The sequence below is a fragment of the Lissotriton helveticus genome, chromosome 2_1 (assembly GCF_964261635.1).
Source record: "Lissotriton helveticus chromosome 2_1, aLisHel1.1, whole genome shotgun sequence".
In the NCBI taxonomy this organism is placed as follows: domain Eukaryota; kingdom Metazoa; phylum Chordata; class Amphibia; order Caudata; family Salamandridae; genus Lissotriton; species Lissotriton helveticus.
In genome coordinates this window covers 1,190,971,572-1,190,989,040 of record NC_136059.1, presented here as the reverse complement: position 1 = coordinate 1,190,989,040, position 17,469 = coordinate 1,190,971,572, and the positions used below count along the sequence as shown (strand labels likewise).

Here is a 17,469-nt window from a genome sequence, read left to right as displayed (position 1 = left end):
CAGCCGAAAATCACCTAAAATGTTGTAACTTAGACACAGACATGCATGGTTTCGCACACATTTGTGCATTCACGCGTTTTACCAAACTGTCCATGTGTGGACACCTTTTGCAGTGCATTGATTTCGCATGTGTAGGGATAGGCCTGGGATTGAATACTCCCCCTCCGTCGGATGAACATGATGAATACAGAAGTGTTTCCTACATCACTACCACGTCAGACATTGAACCTAAAGTTTAATGCTCAGAACTGTAGAAGGTGCACTTACACATGTTTGTATATAACCAAGGCTTTAAGTGGGGGTGAGGGGGGCTGAGCCCCCCCAGTTTTTTTTGGAGGGCCTCGAAAGGGGGCTCTATTTTCGGGCCCCAAAGTCAATGGTAGGGTGAGCAGACGTCCCAGTTTTTGTTTGGTGTTACTAGTGCGGGTAACATGTCTTGATAGTAAAATACTGCCGATTTCGTTTTTCCCTATTGAAAGGCTATCTTGCCCATAGGATAACATGGGTAATGCTGTGTGACATGTTTACCTGCATATCTTCTATTAGCAATGCTTCTACCTTAGTCATCTACTTCCATGGCATTTTTGGAAATGAAAGTACCCCAGTGACAATCTATTTCGGCCTGCTGGAGCTGGCAGAAACAAATGCCCTTGGCGTAAAACCAGCTCTCCAAAGCTACTTCGAAAAAGTTGGACTCACAAAAAGTCTGCTACATGATCTCTTGATTGCAGTATGTTCAGATGGAGCAGCAGTAATATTTGCTAAAAAAGGAGGAGTAGTTGCATTGCTGAAATCAGAATTTCCCAATCCTGTACTGACATGGCACTGTTTGGCTCACAGACTAGAACTTGCAGTGGCAGATACAGTTGATGAGGTTGCCGGGGTCAATGACTTCAAGATTTTCATGAACTCATTGTGTGCCACATACAGCATGTCACCAAAAAAACAGAGTGAACTAAATCTGGTCGCCAGCGAGCTATGTGTACAGCTTCAGAAGATAGGGAAAATGCTTGATACTAGATGGGTAGCATCCAGTTACAGATCTGTGAAAGCTGTTTGGAACTGCTTCCCTGCCTTGTGCAAACATTTTGAGAATGCTTCTAAAGACCCATCCAGACCCATAAGAGACCGAAGTAAGTATGAGGTTCTCTTGAGGAAGATTACATCCTATTCTTTTATCAGAGATTTGGGGGTAATGTGTGATGCACTTCAAGAGCTCAAAGACTTATCACTCTCCTTACAGAGGAGGGACATTACAATTGTTAATGGCCATAGACTTATGGTTAGTCAAGTACGTATATTTAGAGCATGAAGGACTTACCAGGGGAGTTTGCTTCTGCGGCTCAAGAATGTTCCTCTTTTCCATGGTAGAAGTAACGCTGTTGCTCTTAATCCAAATCAGTTTAACCAAAGTCTGTCTGTAAATATCAATAAATTATGTGCCCCGGATTCTGAGAAAGAACTTATAGCCAGCTTCAGTGTGCTAGATGCAGGCAATTTGCCTTCTGGTGATGAATGCATTTTTTATGGTGAAACAGAGATCCAGAAACCAGCAAGTTTCAGCTGCCAGCAAGAGATACTATCCAGGCTTTTAGACTTTTCAAAGATTTCGGTGGAAAAAAAACCCTGAACCATTAAAAAAGTTAGTAGTTTGCATGGAAACCCTGCCGGCACGTAATGCAGATTGCGAGAGAGGTTTCAGCGCAATGAACGTATTTGCTAGTCTAACAAGGGCCTCTCTTCTTGTAGAGGCCATTTCTTCATGCTTATGGGTAAAACTCAATGCTCCTCCATTTGAAACATTTGACGCAAATTTTATTATCCTTTGCTGGATGCAACTTCATGATTTTCTTAAGCACACAATGCTAGTTATCTTGATTTATACCACGCCCCTACTCGGATAGGCCCCACCCCTTTAATAAATTTGCCACGCCCCTTTGAGAGCACCCCCAGTTTCCCCCCCCCCCCACTTAAAGCCCTGTCTATAACCAGTTCTAAGGTGTGGGTGGCTACCTCATTTACATTGCATTTTCATAATTCCCACGCCCACCCCTGTGACATTCCCCTGGCAAAGCCATTTCATTACACATGTAAGTCAATAAATCAATCAAACAGCATTGGTGGAGAGCAACTTTGTCTCCCCTAGGGGTATCTGGGCACTGTGTCTCCGCCAAAGAGCCACACCTTGAGTCTCTTTCTGAAGTCTGCCAGGGAGGGGGCTGTACGGAGCTGGAGGAGAAGATCGTTTTAGATCTTGGCAGTGGTGTAGGAGAAGGAGTGGCCACCGCTGCGACGGATGCAGTGGTGTGTGTGTATGTGAGGGGGAGTGAAGGTGTCTAGAGGGTTGGTGGAAGTTCAGTCGATGGTTGATGTAGGCAGGTCCTTGATCGTGGAGGGCTTTGTAGGCGTGCAGGAGGATCTTGAACTGGCATCTCTCCTGGATGGGGAGTCAGTGGAGGTCCCTTAAGTGGGGGCAATGTTGATTCATTTGGAGAGGTCCAGAATGAGTCTAGCTGCAGCGTTCTGTATGGTCTGGAGTCCCCTGAGGAGCTGTGTGGAGGTGCCGGCGTAGAGGACATTGCCGTAGTCGAGGCGGCTGGTGTCGAGGGCCTGAGTGAAGGTCTTTCGGGTGTTGGCTGGGATGTCTGAAGATTCTGCGGAGCAGGCAAAGTGTGTGGAAGCAGGGGAGGCGACTGGCGTGACTTGTCGTTTAATGTCAGTTGGTTGTCGAGGATGATGCAGAGGTTGCGTGCATGGTCAGTCGGTGTGGATGTAGGTCCGAGTTCTACAGGCCACCAGCTGTGGTCCAATGCAGAAGCGTTCTTCCAAAAGATCAGTACTTCAGTTTTGTTAGAGTTGAGTGGGAGGCAGTTGTCTACCATCCATTTGGCTAATTTGGTCATGGAGTCGCAGAAGTTGGTTTTGGGGTTCGAGGGGTCCTCAGTGACCGAGAGGATCAGCTGTACTATTATACAAAATAAATGCATACAGTTTGGCCCATGCAATTGACACCAAGGCATGCCCATCACTGGCATCACTTTCTCCATGCTCATGTTTCATTTACACATGAAAAAAGCTTTGTAGATTTAAAGTTCTGTTTCAAAGGTCCTTAGACTCTATAAAAAGAACCAGACAGATCTTGGTTATATTTATCTTTTATACAGTTATATCTTTGCCCTGCAATGTAGACTTTGTATGTAGTGAATATTTACACAATGTGTTCCAAGGGCTGAATTGCATCTTGGTAGTATTCACTGTTTTAGTTTTTGAATGAACCCAACAGCACTTATACTATCATCCTCAAAAGCCTAAAAGGCCTGATTAGCACTGCCTGGGACTGAACCAGCGGTAAACCGGTTATCTGCTGGTTCAGAGATCGGCACTGTAAAGATCTGAAAGGTGTTCAACATCAATAAGAGGCCAGGAGTGTCAGAAGGGTTTGCTTACCACATGAAAACTCATAGGGCCATGCTAACTCATCGGACAAAAAAAGACTAACGTCAGTCTGCCTTCTTCTCATATTCCCCCATCTCATTTGGAGTGCAGAAGAATGCATTTCTCTCTTTTGACAGACTCTTTCCTCTAGCAAACCTCTGTGACCGACCTGACACCAGTTTAAATGGTAATAGAAGGCCTGCACCCAGCACCATTCCTGCCAGAGTCCTTTCGTTCTGTGTCTACCATGAAAACCATAGCGATCCTAGACACCAAAAGTCCAAACATGACCCCACATGCAGATAAAATGCCTAGCCCGCTGGGTGCGATTCATTATTAATTACAATTTTTTAGCTATGTCCACCCACTTTAACAGTGTTTGGAAATAACATATGTTACAACAACCCTTTGAACAACCCCTGCGATGCAAACCCCCAAATCGATTTCAGACATGGGCAAAGAGGCTATTTTGGGGAAAACATTTCCACAGCTGGCGGGCAAAACTCATCGCCTGAAGAAGCTAAGAGGTGCACTTTGCTTTTAATAACATAAGAAAATACTCCATGTGAGGCTCCTTGTCATGCTGGTTCAAATTCCTCTCCTTTCCGACATGTTAGCAGATTCTAAGCCTAGATATTGGGTTCAAAGGGCAATGTGCTTTCCACCTTAGAACTGAGCAAATCAGTTTTGCTGTGGATGGATAGAAAAATCGCAAATCCATTACCATTAACACACCTGGACTCCTCTTTGAACACCTGTTTCTAAATGAAATACCTACATATATCAATACCTTCATTCACCTCATTTGACAAGGCCCAGACATCCATGTATAGCGTCTATTATAACAGATGTTTTTGGAAAGGCCAATGAAAGGGGAGGGTATTTTCCCAGCAGATTCATCTTATACAACTGTATCTGCTTCTTCGGATGCAGCAAAAGAGGAGCGCTTTTTTGATGCTTTATATTGAACTGATTTCGAAAGTCTTTACATTTTCGAATATTGAAAGGTGAGCCATTGTCAGATGTTAATACTGCAGGTACATCCCATGTCACAAAGATGCCATTTAATTATTGAATGATCTTTTCATGTGTAGTGGATGAAAGGTCTTCCACCAATGGAAAAAATGAGTATTCATCAACAATGACTAGAAGATAATGTTCATTCTCAAGAAGATAAAATAAATGGATCACTGACATAATATCGACGACACAAATATCGAGATACACAAATATCGAGTCAAAAATATCGATTGACAAAATATCGACTCCCTATCTTCAAACAGGTAAGTACCAAAATATCGACTCCAAAATATCGACTTACAAAAATATAGACTGTCAAAATATCGATTTTTTAAAATGTCTTAAAAGTAAGTTAAAACTAATATAGTAATAAATATATTTAATATAAACTTAGAAATAATTATTAAAAAAATATAATTTTAATAAATAATTTATATAATTAAAAAAATTATATCACCAAAAATTACACACACACACATATATATATATATATATATATATATATATATATATATATATATATATATATATATATATTTAAACATATTATTAAATAAACATATATAACATTTTAGAAAATGTTTAAAATTTATTGTTACAACTATAGTGAGTTCAACATTAGCAAAAGTGTTGGATAGCGTAGAGGTAAAATTTACTACTCCCACTCCAGTGGGTGCAACAGTAGGGAAAGCGCTGGATAGCGTAGAGGTTAAAATTACTATTCCCACTCCAGGGATGTATGACGTTACAACGCATACTTTTACAACGCCTACCATTACAACAAAACTTTTACAACGCAAAAACTTTTACAACGCATACATTTACAACGCAAGATTTTACAACGCATATACCTTTACAACGCATACCATTACAACATAAGTATTGGTAAGTATATAATAATTTTTTGAATATAAATTAATAAAAAATATTATAATATAATTTAATATAATTTAATTTTATTAAATAAATGTAATTTAAATGTAATTTTACTTTATTTTTACAAAGTACCCCTGTACCCCAAAAACCCAAAACTGACCCTGAACCCTAAAAATATCCCTTTACCCATAAACTGAAAACTGACCCTGAACCCTAAAAATACCCCTTTACCCGAAAACTGAAAACTGACCCTGAACCCTAAAAATACCCCTTTACCCAAAAACTGAAAACTGACCCTGAACCCTAAAAATACCCCTTTACCTACAAACTGAAAACTGACCCTGAACCCTAAAAATACCCCTTTACCCCAAAAACTGAAAACTGACCCTGAACCCTAAAAATACCCCTTTACCCAAAAACTGAAAACTGACCCTGAACCCTAAAAATACCCCTTTACCTACAAACTGAAAACTGACCCTGAACCCTAAAAATACCCCTTTACCCCAAAAACTGAAAACTGACCCTGAACCCTAAAAATACCCCTTTACCCAAAAACTGAAAACTGACCCTGAACCCTAAAAATACCCCTTTACCTACAAACTGAAAACTGACCCTGAACCCTAAAAATACCCCTTTACCCCAAAAACTGAAAACTGACCCTGAACCCTAAAAATACCCCTTTACCCAAAAACTGAAAACTGACCCTGAACCCTAAAAATACCCCTTTACCCAAAAACTGAAAACTGACCCTGAACCCTAAAAATACCCCTTTACCCAAAAACTGAAAACTGACCCTGAACCCTAAAAATACCCCTTTACCTACAAACTGAAAACTGACCCTGAACCCTAAAAATACCCCTTTACCCCAAAAACTGAAAACTGACCCTGAACCCTAAAAATACCCCTTTACCCAAAAACTGAAAACTGACCCTGAACCCTAAAAATACCCCTTTACCCAAAAACTGACAACTGACCCTGAACCCTAAAATTAAAATATTTATCAATTAATCAATTATAATTAATTACCAATAATATTTTAATTAATTAACAATTAATAATTAATTAACAATACATTTTTAAAAAATATCAATAAATAAATTAACATATTTAATTAATTATAATTAAATTACTTCCCACCCTATTCCCCTATAAACCCACAACCCGCTACAGAAAATAAATTACTAAAATTAAAATATTCATCAATTAATCAATTATAATTAATTACCAATTATATTTTAATTAATTACCAATTAATAATTAATTAACAATTAATTCTAAATTATTATCAATAAATAAATTAACATATTTAATTAATTATAATTAAATTACTTCCCACCCTATTCCCCTATAAACCCACAACCCGCTACAGAAAATAAATTACTAAAATTAAAATATTTATCAATTAATCAATTATAATTAATTACCAATTATATTTTAATTAATTACCAATTAATAATTAATTAACAATTAATTCTAAATATATATCAATAAATACATTAACATATTTAATTAATTAGAATTAAATTACTTCCCACCCTATTCCCCTATAAACCCACAACCCGCTACAGACTTATATTACACAAAAAATAAAAATTATTATTAACTTACCTTAAATTCGATATTTTTGTTGTCTATATTATGTCTAGTCGATATTATGTCCATTCTATATTTTTGATTCGATATTATGTCCATTCTATTCGATATTAATTTTCTCTAGTCGATATTTTTGTTGTCTATATTATGTCTAGTCGATATTATGTCCATTCTATATTTTTTACTCGATATTCTGTCCAGTCGAAATAATTGACTCGATATTATGACTGTACACCAAAATAAATCAATAGCAATGCTCTCTCAAACATGATGTGGCAATTTGGACATGTTCAAAGGGTGCTGAATGACCTGAGATGAAATACAGTTGCATATGTGACAAGTCTTTAATTCTTTTTGACCCTTATGTGGAGATACAGAAACCAGACTCAGTCACACAGAGCTCTTTTGGTGGCAACTATTCCTTGATGTCCCTCATGGGCAACATCGATTACTTGCTGTCGTAGACTCTCAGGAATAACAATTCATGTACCTGGCAGAATGAGGCCTCCTTGAGTCACTGAAAGTTCATCTCTTACATTTTTTAACTTCAAATACTCACTGTCATTATTCAAAGGTCTGAAGTGCTGGTTCCACGATTGATGAACAATAATATCTTTTAACCTTGACATGTCACTATCTAGGCTCCAGGCAGTGACAATTTGTTCTAAAGACACGGAGGCTGGTGTGCTTGATTTCACAATAAAATTGATGTAGCCCTCCGCTGTCTTAGATGGGGTGCCAAGGAATTGTAATCGCACTCTTGAAAAATAATCAGCCAGATCTGATCTTTCCCTTTGACGATGAATAATCATATAGTTGTATTCTTGTAGCTTCGAACCCCAACGTTCAATTCGAGAAGGCATTTGGGCTTTGGGATTGCCAAATATTGTCAACAGTGCATGATGGTCAGTCACTGCAGTGAAAAGCTTTGGATGTATGACATTACAACGCATGCTTTTACATCGCATGCTTTTACAACGCGGTTTTTACAACGCATACCATTACAACGCATAGTGCTTTTAGGTGCTGGATAGTGAATTGTTTAATTTACTATTCCAACTCCAGTCCCCGTGGATAGTAGGGAAGGTGTTGGATAGTACATTAAACCTATTCCCTATCCTAGAGCGCCTCCCAGCGCAATGCGTTATAATGGTTTGCGTTGTAAAGGCACTGCGTGGTAAAAGTTGCGTTGTAAAGGTTGTTTACCAAGGCTTTCCGTACAAGAAAACATGGAAATATTCACAAGCCCAGACCACTGCCAAACTTTATTTCGCAAGTTGCGAGTAAGCACGTTCTGTTTGTGACAGATTGTTACTGGAGTATGTTACGACATGTCTGTGGGCATTTGGCTGTCCACTGTGCTGTGCAAGGACTGTGCAAGGACTGCGCCCAAACCTCTGTATGCAGTTTGGTATTAAAGTAGACCATTTCAGTGGCACTCTCCATGGCTTGCTTGATGTGTTGGAAGATCTTCTCACACTTGTGGGACCAATGAAATATATGTTCTCTTTCATTAGTTCTCGTAACAGTGCACTGACCGTAGCAAAGTGTTATAGTATGTATCTCAAACAGTAACTGGCCAGTCCAAGGAAGGATTGTAACATACACAGGTCTTGTGGGGGATTTGCAGTAGAAAATGCTTGCACATTTGCTGGATAAAGTTTCATACTACCACCAGGAAAGGCATGGCCAAAGAATTTCAAGCTTTCCTTGTGGAATTCACATTTATCGTCATACATAGTTAAGCCTACATTGGTCAGCAAAGAACATTCTTGCATGAGAGCTTTGTCATGTTCTTTTTGTGTAGCTCCGAAAACGAATATGACTGTTAACTGCATTTACTACAGGCTGTATAATACATGGAATGACGTATTGCAAATGTTCTGTAGCAGAGAATATACCAAAACTCAATTGCTTATAGCGAAATAGACCAATATGCGTAGAAAAGGTTGTAATGTACCTGGATTTTTCTTCAAGCTTCAATTGGTGATATCTATTGTTTAGGTTGAGTCAAGAGAAGAACTTTGCACCATTCAGCTGAATTATCATATCTGCAATGTGCAGACCGGGATGTCTCTCCCTCTCTCAATTGCCTTGTTGGCCTGACATACGTCAACACATATGGGTACAGCTCCTTCACTGTCTCTATTGGGCACTACCATAATGGGAGTAACCCATGGTGTTGGACCAGTGGAGGGCTCAATGATGTAATGTTTAAGTAACAAATTAGGTTACTTTTCAACAGCGTTTTGCAAGTGAAACACAATTTGTCTGTGTATGAGCAACAGGATGAACATCCTCATTTATGTGCAACTTTACTTTCATTGTTTTGAATTTTTGTAGCCCATGAAATAATTAAGAAAATTGACTAACAATTTCATGACGAGCATTGATATTGTACCATGTCAGAAGCAGTATAAAAACTCAGCAAACGGGCCCTTGAAGCTGTTGCTTGAAGTACGTGAATAGATGCTTGTACCACATTTTTTTGTATTTCATTGTGGGTTCAAAGGATCCTTGACTCTTTAAGGGTGTTGAAGCAGCCCATGTGTATACTTTTGTTTTTGACATAGTAAGTTGTGGTAACAGAGACAGTTCTTGATACTTCTCGTCAGGAATAAAATGTATCAATGCACCACTTTCAATTATGAATGGTATTGAACACCCATTTATTTTTCGAGTTCTCTTCAGACAATGTTTGAATATGTTTGGAGCTTCTTCATGTCGTTTTTTCTTCACTTTGATTTTTCCTCACATTTGACCAGTCCCACATGTGCATGACTGTCTGAGGTAAACATCGACATCGCACAATTATCATTGTCACTTTCACTGGAAACTGAGACTGAGGAACTCTTTGTCGATGATCCATATGAAAAAAGTGGGTACAGCACGAGCATCAGTTAACTACAAGAGTACCTGTACTATGTCTCAAGCTGGAGCTTCGTATCCAATAGAGAAATCCTTAATAACAAATTTATTTTAACCTATAACGACATCGGCAACTACAATAACTACAGATTTCATAAACAAGTCTTACCAAGAGGATCAGCCAAAGCAATTCGCAATTACAGTCAAAGGAAAAGCTGACATTATAAGTGAGGACCTAGCCTACAAAGCCCTTCCATCTAAGGAAGCTGCTCCCCAAAATGCTCAATCGTCAGATCCTTTGAAAATGTAAGATCCCACAACGTCCCATGAGCATAAAGAGCCTGAAATCTCTCGCATATGAAAGACCTTCCAGGGATATTCTCCAAAATGAAAATAAAGGAGGGGCCCGGCCAAGTCGCATCAACAGATTTTACTCTACCGGATATTAATCTTATCTCAACCACTCATCTTGACTCTAAGAATGCTCAAAAGCAATTTGTCCGTATATTATCCAGCACTCCGAGCAATTTGCTAAAGCCAGATCAAATTTTCTCTCAATCACCTGAGTTCCCGTCGTTTATTATGCCGCAATTAGCACCCAGTCAAGAACCTGTATCTAACACTATTCTGTCTCTACAGAGAATTATGGACTCAATATTAACTCTTCTGGAAAAGAATTTGGAAAACTATCAGATCTTGGAAACTCAAACCGGAATCCTTCAATATCTCGTAGACAAACAATGGAAAAAACAATTGGTTCAATCAAATATACCAGTTCAAATGTCACACATGCAATCTCTCAGCCCACAGCATGATGTGGGCAGAAAAGAGAAGTGTCATGTAAATGCTGCGGTCCTCTGTATTTTGCCAACGCAAGAAAAGGGGGAAAAGCAGAAGGGAAATCAAATGGAAAAGTTCCAAATACCCAAAAAATCAAAAAACAAACCCCTCAAATGGTGATGAAATGTATTCACTTCGAAAACTATTTAAAGAACCAGGTCCAGGAAGAGATAAGGGGAATGCTATTCAAAACTCCATATCTTTCTTTCCGATCTTCGTAGCAAAAAAACCCAAAAAACAGGTCTCTCCCCTTCTCGACCAACTGAAAGGAGAGGCTTAGGGGAAGTATCTCCTCGGAATGAATCAATTCCTCTGGAACCCGTAAGAATGACCCAAAAAAAGGAGAAACATAAGTCCGGGAAAAGAATCAGCCAAAACTGTTAAAGAAAAGAGAAAAACGGAGAATATCGAAAAGAGCTTCGCGAAAAATAATTTTTTTCCAAGTAACTCAAGTAGAGCAAGACGAGGAAGAAACCAACCTCCCCAGAAGCAATGGATCATACAATACTTGTCGGCAGAACCCTCCAAAAAGTTCTCAAATGGAAACAAAAGGTAGTAAAGTATTAAATCTGCTAGCTTCGAATTTCTCTTTAAATTGCTCAAAACCTACAGAACATATAACAGAGGGTAAAGGTAACACTCTAGATTCTAAGGATGATCCCGAAGTCTCACTCTCAAATGTACTAGATTTTACAGATATTTTCCCTAGTGGTAAATGTCAGAGGAAGAATAGTTGAATTGTTACATAAGATTAGACTGCTTCATTCGTTAACTTCAAGTGAAATAAAATGAGTCTCTTTTCCAGGCAAAACAACCTGCTCGGTTGCCCGGGTTGAGTTTTGGTCTAATGTCATCCCAGCTATCATAGTCAAAGAACAAGGTACTCTTCATAAAAATGGTTTCGATATTGCTTTGGTTAAAAAGGCCAGCTCCGTATATAAACAGACAAGGGAAGTCAAAGGAATAAAAGGCATCTCCATCAAATACTTCAAACAACAGAGAACGGAAGAAAGACATTCCCTTGCAGATCTCTATAATAGATGGTGTTCGGCAATTTTCGGACGCATCAGACTCATGGCAAAAGCTGTATCCGAAAGAAAATTCCTGGGCTTGGATAGCGGGTGCTCTAAACAGGAATAAGTCGGGCAAAGACTTGAAACTGCCTTTTTAGCGATAGGCATGTTATCGCGTCATGGAACATCGTGGGTAAGAGGACTGAAAAAATGCTATTTATTCTGGAACATCCACCGTCAATTATGTTACTCCAAGAAACATGGTCCATGGCAACTTTTGCGCAAAAAGATTACCTGGTGTTCGCTAAAGCAGCAGAGGCTTCTAGAAGAGGTCACGCAAAAGGAGGCCTAGCAATCCTATTGAGAGAAGAGATAGATTGGGACCCAGAGGAAATAGAGCTATCACTCCCAAATGTTCAATGCAACAGCATTAAGTGCCAGAAAGAAAGAATGGAAACTTCATCTGACCTCTTACTTTTTAACATATATTTTCCACTAGGAACCTCAAAAGATCAAATCCTGACCAAAGCATTCAAGGAAATTGAATCAATTTTAGAAGTAACGGGATACCCTGTGATGATAATGGCTGGGGACTTCAATGGAAAGATCTCAAATTCACTAATCCATAATAGGGGGAAATCTCCACACGAAGAAGCCTGCCAAATTCCAACCTCCGTCTTCCCAGACGATTTAAAAGCAGATAAAAGGGGGAAAATGCTTTTGTCATCCATCAAAGCAATTAATGGCGTAATAATAAATGGGAGAAAAGATGGTGATATTCCAGCGGCATTTACCAGATTGGGCCCAACTAAGTCTTCAATTATAGACTATTTCATCTACAGTCTTGACTTATTCTCAAAGGTTCAATCACTCTCTACTAGACATTCTCATGAAAGTGATCATGCACTGCTTACTGTAGAAGTTGAAGTCTACACCCAGCACTCTTCTCCGTGGTCACTCCGTTCCTACGAAGACCAGGCAGTCGTAGATCAGAAAACAGGAAGGATCCACTGGAATTCCAAAGCAATTAGTAAAATAAATCATATGATTTCTCAAGATTTGTTAACATCAGTGAGAAATACCGGTAATCCAATAAATAGATTTGAGGTAACTTTACAGATGGTAGTTGCCTCTCTTGAATTTGAATTTAAAATTTGAATTTAAAATTTCTTATAGAGCGCTCATATACCTGCGGTTTCTTGGCGCTATTACTGACAGGATCCTAGTTAAAAAGCTGGGGGAACCGGAGAGTTATTATTCGAAGGATTTCGTGAATAGGTAGGTCTTAAGTTGTTTACGGAAATGTGGGTAAAGAGAGATGGTGCGGAGTCCGAGGGGAAGGGAGTTCCAGAGGGTAGGGGCAAGGGTGGCAAATTTAGAGCCTCCCCACTTCTTTCTCCGGTAGCGTGGGATGGTGAGGAGGGACTGGGAGGACGAGCGAAGTTCCCTGGTGGGGACATAGGAGACAATCTCGGAGGAAATGAATTCAGGTGCGAGTCCGTGTCGGGCCCGGAAGGTGATGGAAGCAAGCTTGAATTCAATTCTGGCTCGCACAGGGAGCCAGTGAAGTGATTTCAGAAGCGGGGTAGAGTGGTGAAATTTGGGGAGTTTAAAAACCAGGCGGGCCGCCTGGTTTTGGATCTGTTGCAGGCGACGCAGACTGTAGGCGGGGATGCCGGCATACAGGGCGTTGCCGTAGTCCAGGCGGGATACCACCATGGCCAAGATGATAAGCTTTAGGGCAGTGAAAGTGAAGAAACGGGACACCCTACGTATAGTGCGCAGTGAAAGAAAGGAAGAAGATACCACAGAGCTAACCTGGGAGTGAAGGGTGAGTTGAGAATTAAGTTTTATGCCAAGTGTTTTAACTGAGGAAGCAGGGGTAGGAGGAGGGCCAAGAGCAGGGGGCCATAAAAGAGGGGACCAGGGGCTGGATGAACCACCCGTCAACACCAACTCGGTTTTGTCGGGGTTGAGTTTAAGGTGGTTGTGGTTCATCCAGTCCCTGATGTGAAGCATAACAGATTGAAAGTTTAGAATAGAGGAAGGAGAAGACAGATTGAAGACAAGCTGGAGGTCGTCCGCATAATTAAATACGGCGACCTCCATCTGTTGAAGAGAAAAGATTAGGGGAGCAATGTACAGGTTAAACAAGAGAGGAGAGAGGGAGGAACCTTGGGGAACCCCGCACTGAACTTTCCGGACGTCCGCCGTGAAGTCACCCAGTCGAACAGCCTGGGTGCGGTCGCTCAGGAATGAGGACAACCAGACCAGGGCGGTCCCCCCGATCCCCGCCGCTCCGATACGGGAGAGGAGGATGGTATGATCGACCGTATCGAAGGCGGCTGAGAGATCGAGGAGCACAAGAGCCTGGTGCTGATTGGTGTCCATACCCTCCCTGAGGGTGTCCAGGACCGACAGGACAACGGACTCCGTAGAGTGTGCGGGGCGGAAACCGGCTTGACGGGGGGCAAGGGCATCATGATTCTCCACAAAGGAGCTCAGAGCGCAGGTGACGTGGCGCTCGAGCACCTTGGCCAGGAATGGTAGGAGGGAGATAGGCCGGAAATTGGCGGGGACAGAGGGATCTGCCCCGGGTTTTTTTAAAATGGGCACAATTACCGCGGATTTCAAGGGTTTAGGGACGATGCCTTGAGCGAGAGAGCTGTTAAGAAGATGAAGGGGAGGGTCAGGACAGGAAACAAAAATATGGCGGAGAATGTGAGCGGGACAAGGGTCAAGAGGAGAGCCGGATTTGACCAGGGGAACCAAGGTGATCAGGCTCTCCCTAGTGATAGGGGGAAGTGAGAAAAGCTCGCCCTTAGGGGGGGGGGCATTGGGGGTCGACAAAAGAGGAGGAGGGTGGCGGGATGTTAGCCTTGATGGTGATGATTTTGTGAATGAAATAGTTGTTGAGGGAAGAACAGAGTGCTTCGGAAGGGGCCGGCTTAAGAGTAGTTCTGTCCGAGAACGCTAGGTTGTGGACGATGGTGAATATCTCCTTTGACTGGTTTTCCGCGGCTAGGATTTTGGAGGAGAAGTAAGATGTTTTTGCCTCCAAGATGTCTTTTTTATACTGGCTCATGATGTTAGTGTAGACCAGTTTCAGGGTGGGGCAGTAATTCCTTCTCCATGCCCGCTCCGCGCGGCGAACTGTTAATTTGGTGGTCTTAAGCTCTTCGGTGAACCACCGATTGGCGTCCTTGTCGCGTTTGGAGGTAATGCGCTTGAGCGGGGCAAAAACGTCGCGTCCGTTGGAGAGCCACTGATCTATGGCGTCGACCTGGGAAAGAGTGGGAAGACCCTGTAGGGGGGGGAGGGACAAGGTAAGGAGGGAAGAGAGATTCTCCAGGTTAACACGACCCCATGATCGGACCCAGGTGTTTTTAGGCCGGGGGGGCTTAGCTGGAGGGTGGATAGGAAGAAGGAATGAGATTAGGTGGTGGTCCGACCAGGAGCAAGGGGTAATAGAGAGTGAATCCACAGGGCAATTCAGGGACCAGATCTGATCGAGTATATGACCTTTGATGTGGGTGGGGGAGGAGACGTGGGGAGTGAAGTTGAGGGAGTGAAGCGTTTCGCAGAATTCCTTGGAGGATGGGCACTCCGCGGGATCGGAGGGCCAAAAATTAAAATCGCCAAGGAGCAGAATGGAAGAGTTGTTGATTGTGATGGTGGCCAAGACCTCCAAGAAATCGGGAAGAAACTGTGAGGGGGACTGAGGGGGACGATAGGTGAGAAAGCAGGTCAGGGGGGGGGAGGTGGAAACCGTGCGGATCACCAGGAATTCTGTTGTCGCGATGTCGGGTAAAGATAGCATTTGGAAGGGGAGACTGGTGCGTGCGATGACCGCCACGCCACCCCCGGCCCTGCCCTCAGGGCGATCCGCCCTGAGGGCATAGTAGGTGGCCGGTAGAGTGGATAGTAGGGCAGGGAGGGAGTCATCGCAGAACCATGTCTCAGTCATAAAGAGAAGGTCTGGAGCATGGAGATCCAGTAAGACTGAAAGTTCATGTGCATGGGCAACGGCAGACCGGGTGTTGAGATAAAAGGCTGTGAAGGCTTTGGGGGTTGATGGGGGGGTGCTACGAGACCCGGAAGGGGTGTCGACTGTAGGGAAAGGACAGAGAGAGGAAGAAGCAGAAGAAAGACCAAGGGAGGAGATGCGAGAGCAGATAGAGTCCGAGATGGGCCAGGGGCCCTGGCAGCAGCGAAGTTGGTCGGGGGAATAGATGATACGCGGGGCAGAGTGACGAGCCCCTAGCCCCGGCCGATCGCGGACGAGCGCAGACGAGCTTGCCTTAAGCGCGCCTTCGGCGCGCAATCGTCGCGCCCGCTGCGCTCGTCCGCTGCGCTTCCTGCCAAGACACATGATTTATGGAGAAGAATCAGGGAGTGGCGAGGGGGCGGGGCCAACCCAGGGGGCGTGTCTGGAGGCGCGCCTCGCCCTCGTGAATGGCGGCAAGAAGGAGGGGGTCGTTGCAGCGTGGAGCGCTGTTTAGATGATGTCAGCAGAGGTAGGTAGAGAGCAAAGTTGTAAAAACACAATATAACATTCAAGTTTTAAAAAAAAGATTTCAGCATCTAGCTCCCGGCTTTCCGCCTCAGGAGTCCGTTGTCAGTGCAGCGCCCAGCGTTTGGCGCGCACTATTTATAACATGGCGAGGGGGCGTGGCCAACCCAGGGGGCGTGTCTGGAGGCGCGCCTCGCCCTCGTGAATGGCGGCAAGAAGGAGGGGGTCGTTGCAGCGTGGAGCGCTGTTTAGATGATGTCAGCAGAGGTAGGTAGAGAGCAAAGTTGTAAAAACACAGTATAACATTCAAGTTTTAAAAAAAAGATTTCAGCATCCAGCTCCCGGCTTTCCGCCTCAGGAGTCCGTTGTCAGTGCAGCGCCCAGCGTTTGGCGCGCACTATTTATAACGTGGCGAGGGGGCGTGGCCAACCCAGGGGGCGTGTCTGGAGGCGCGCCTCGCCCTCGTGAATGGCGGCAAGAAGGAGGGGGTCGTTGCAGCGTGGAGCGCTGTTTAGATGATGTCAGCAGAGGTAGGTAGAGAGCAAAGTTGTAAAAACACAATATAACATTCAAGTTTTAAAAAAAAGATTTCAGCATCTAGCTCCCGGCTTTCCGCCTCAGGAGTCCGTTGTCAGTGCAGCGCCCAGCGTTTGGCGCGCACTATTTATAACGTGGCGAGGGGGCGTGGCCAACCCAGGGGGCGTGTCTGGAGGCGCGCCTCGCCCTCGTGAATGGCGGCAAGAAGGAGGGGGTCGTTGCAGCGTGGAGCGCTGTTTAGATGATGTCAGCAGAGGTAGGTAGAGAGCAAAGTTGTAAAAACACAGTATAACATTCAAGTTTTAAAAAAAAGATTTCAGCATCTAGCTCCCGGCTTTCCGCCTCAGGAGTCCGTTGTCAGTGGAAACATTTTGAGACGAGAATTTGTTAAAACATGCCTGACTGGAAAATCTATGGAGAATAATTCTCGACGATTAAATAAATTGACTAGAATGGAATTCCGTTCTTTCTGCATGCTAAGACAAGGAGAAATAAGGAAACTGAAAACACTCCACCTACGGAAAAAGGAGAAAGAAAGACAAGCTCTGAGAGATCGTGTCTGGGTCAACATCCAACAAGCAGTAAAATACAACAATAATAAAGCATTCTGGAAAATAATCTCTGCGCAGATGGGGATACGAAAATCTGTTGAAGCGACTCCCGTCTCATCATCAGACTGGGAAAAGTATATTTTAAGGCTCCATAAATCTAACCATCAAGACCATTTACCCCCTGGACTGGATCAGGCGAGGGAGTGTGGTGGTTCCCCTTTTA

The 17,469-nt window shown here is 42.8% G+C and overlaps 1 protein-coding gene across 1 annotated transcript in view; it reads right to left on the bottom strand.

Moving 5' to 3' along the window:
• Positions 1-17,469, bottom strand: part of LOC144818546 (sodium/hydrogen exchanger 9B2-like) — a 416,602-nt gene that overhangs the window by 99,244 nt on the left and 299,889 nt on the right. The gene's annotated exons all lie outside the window — the stretch shown is intronic.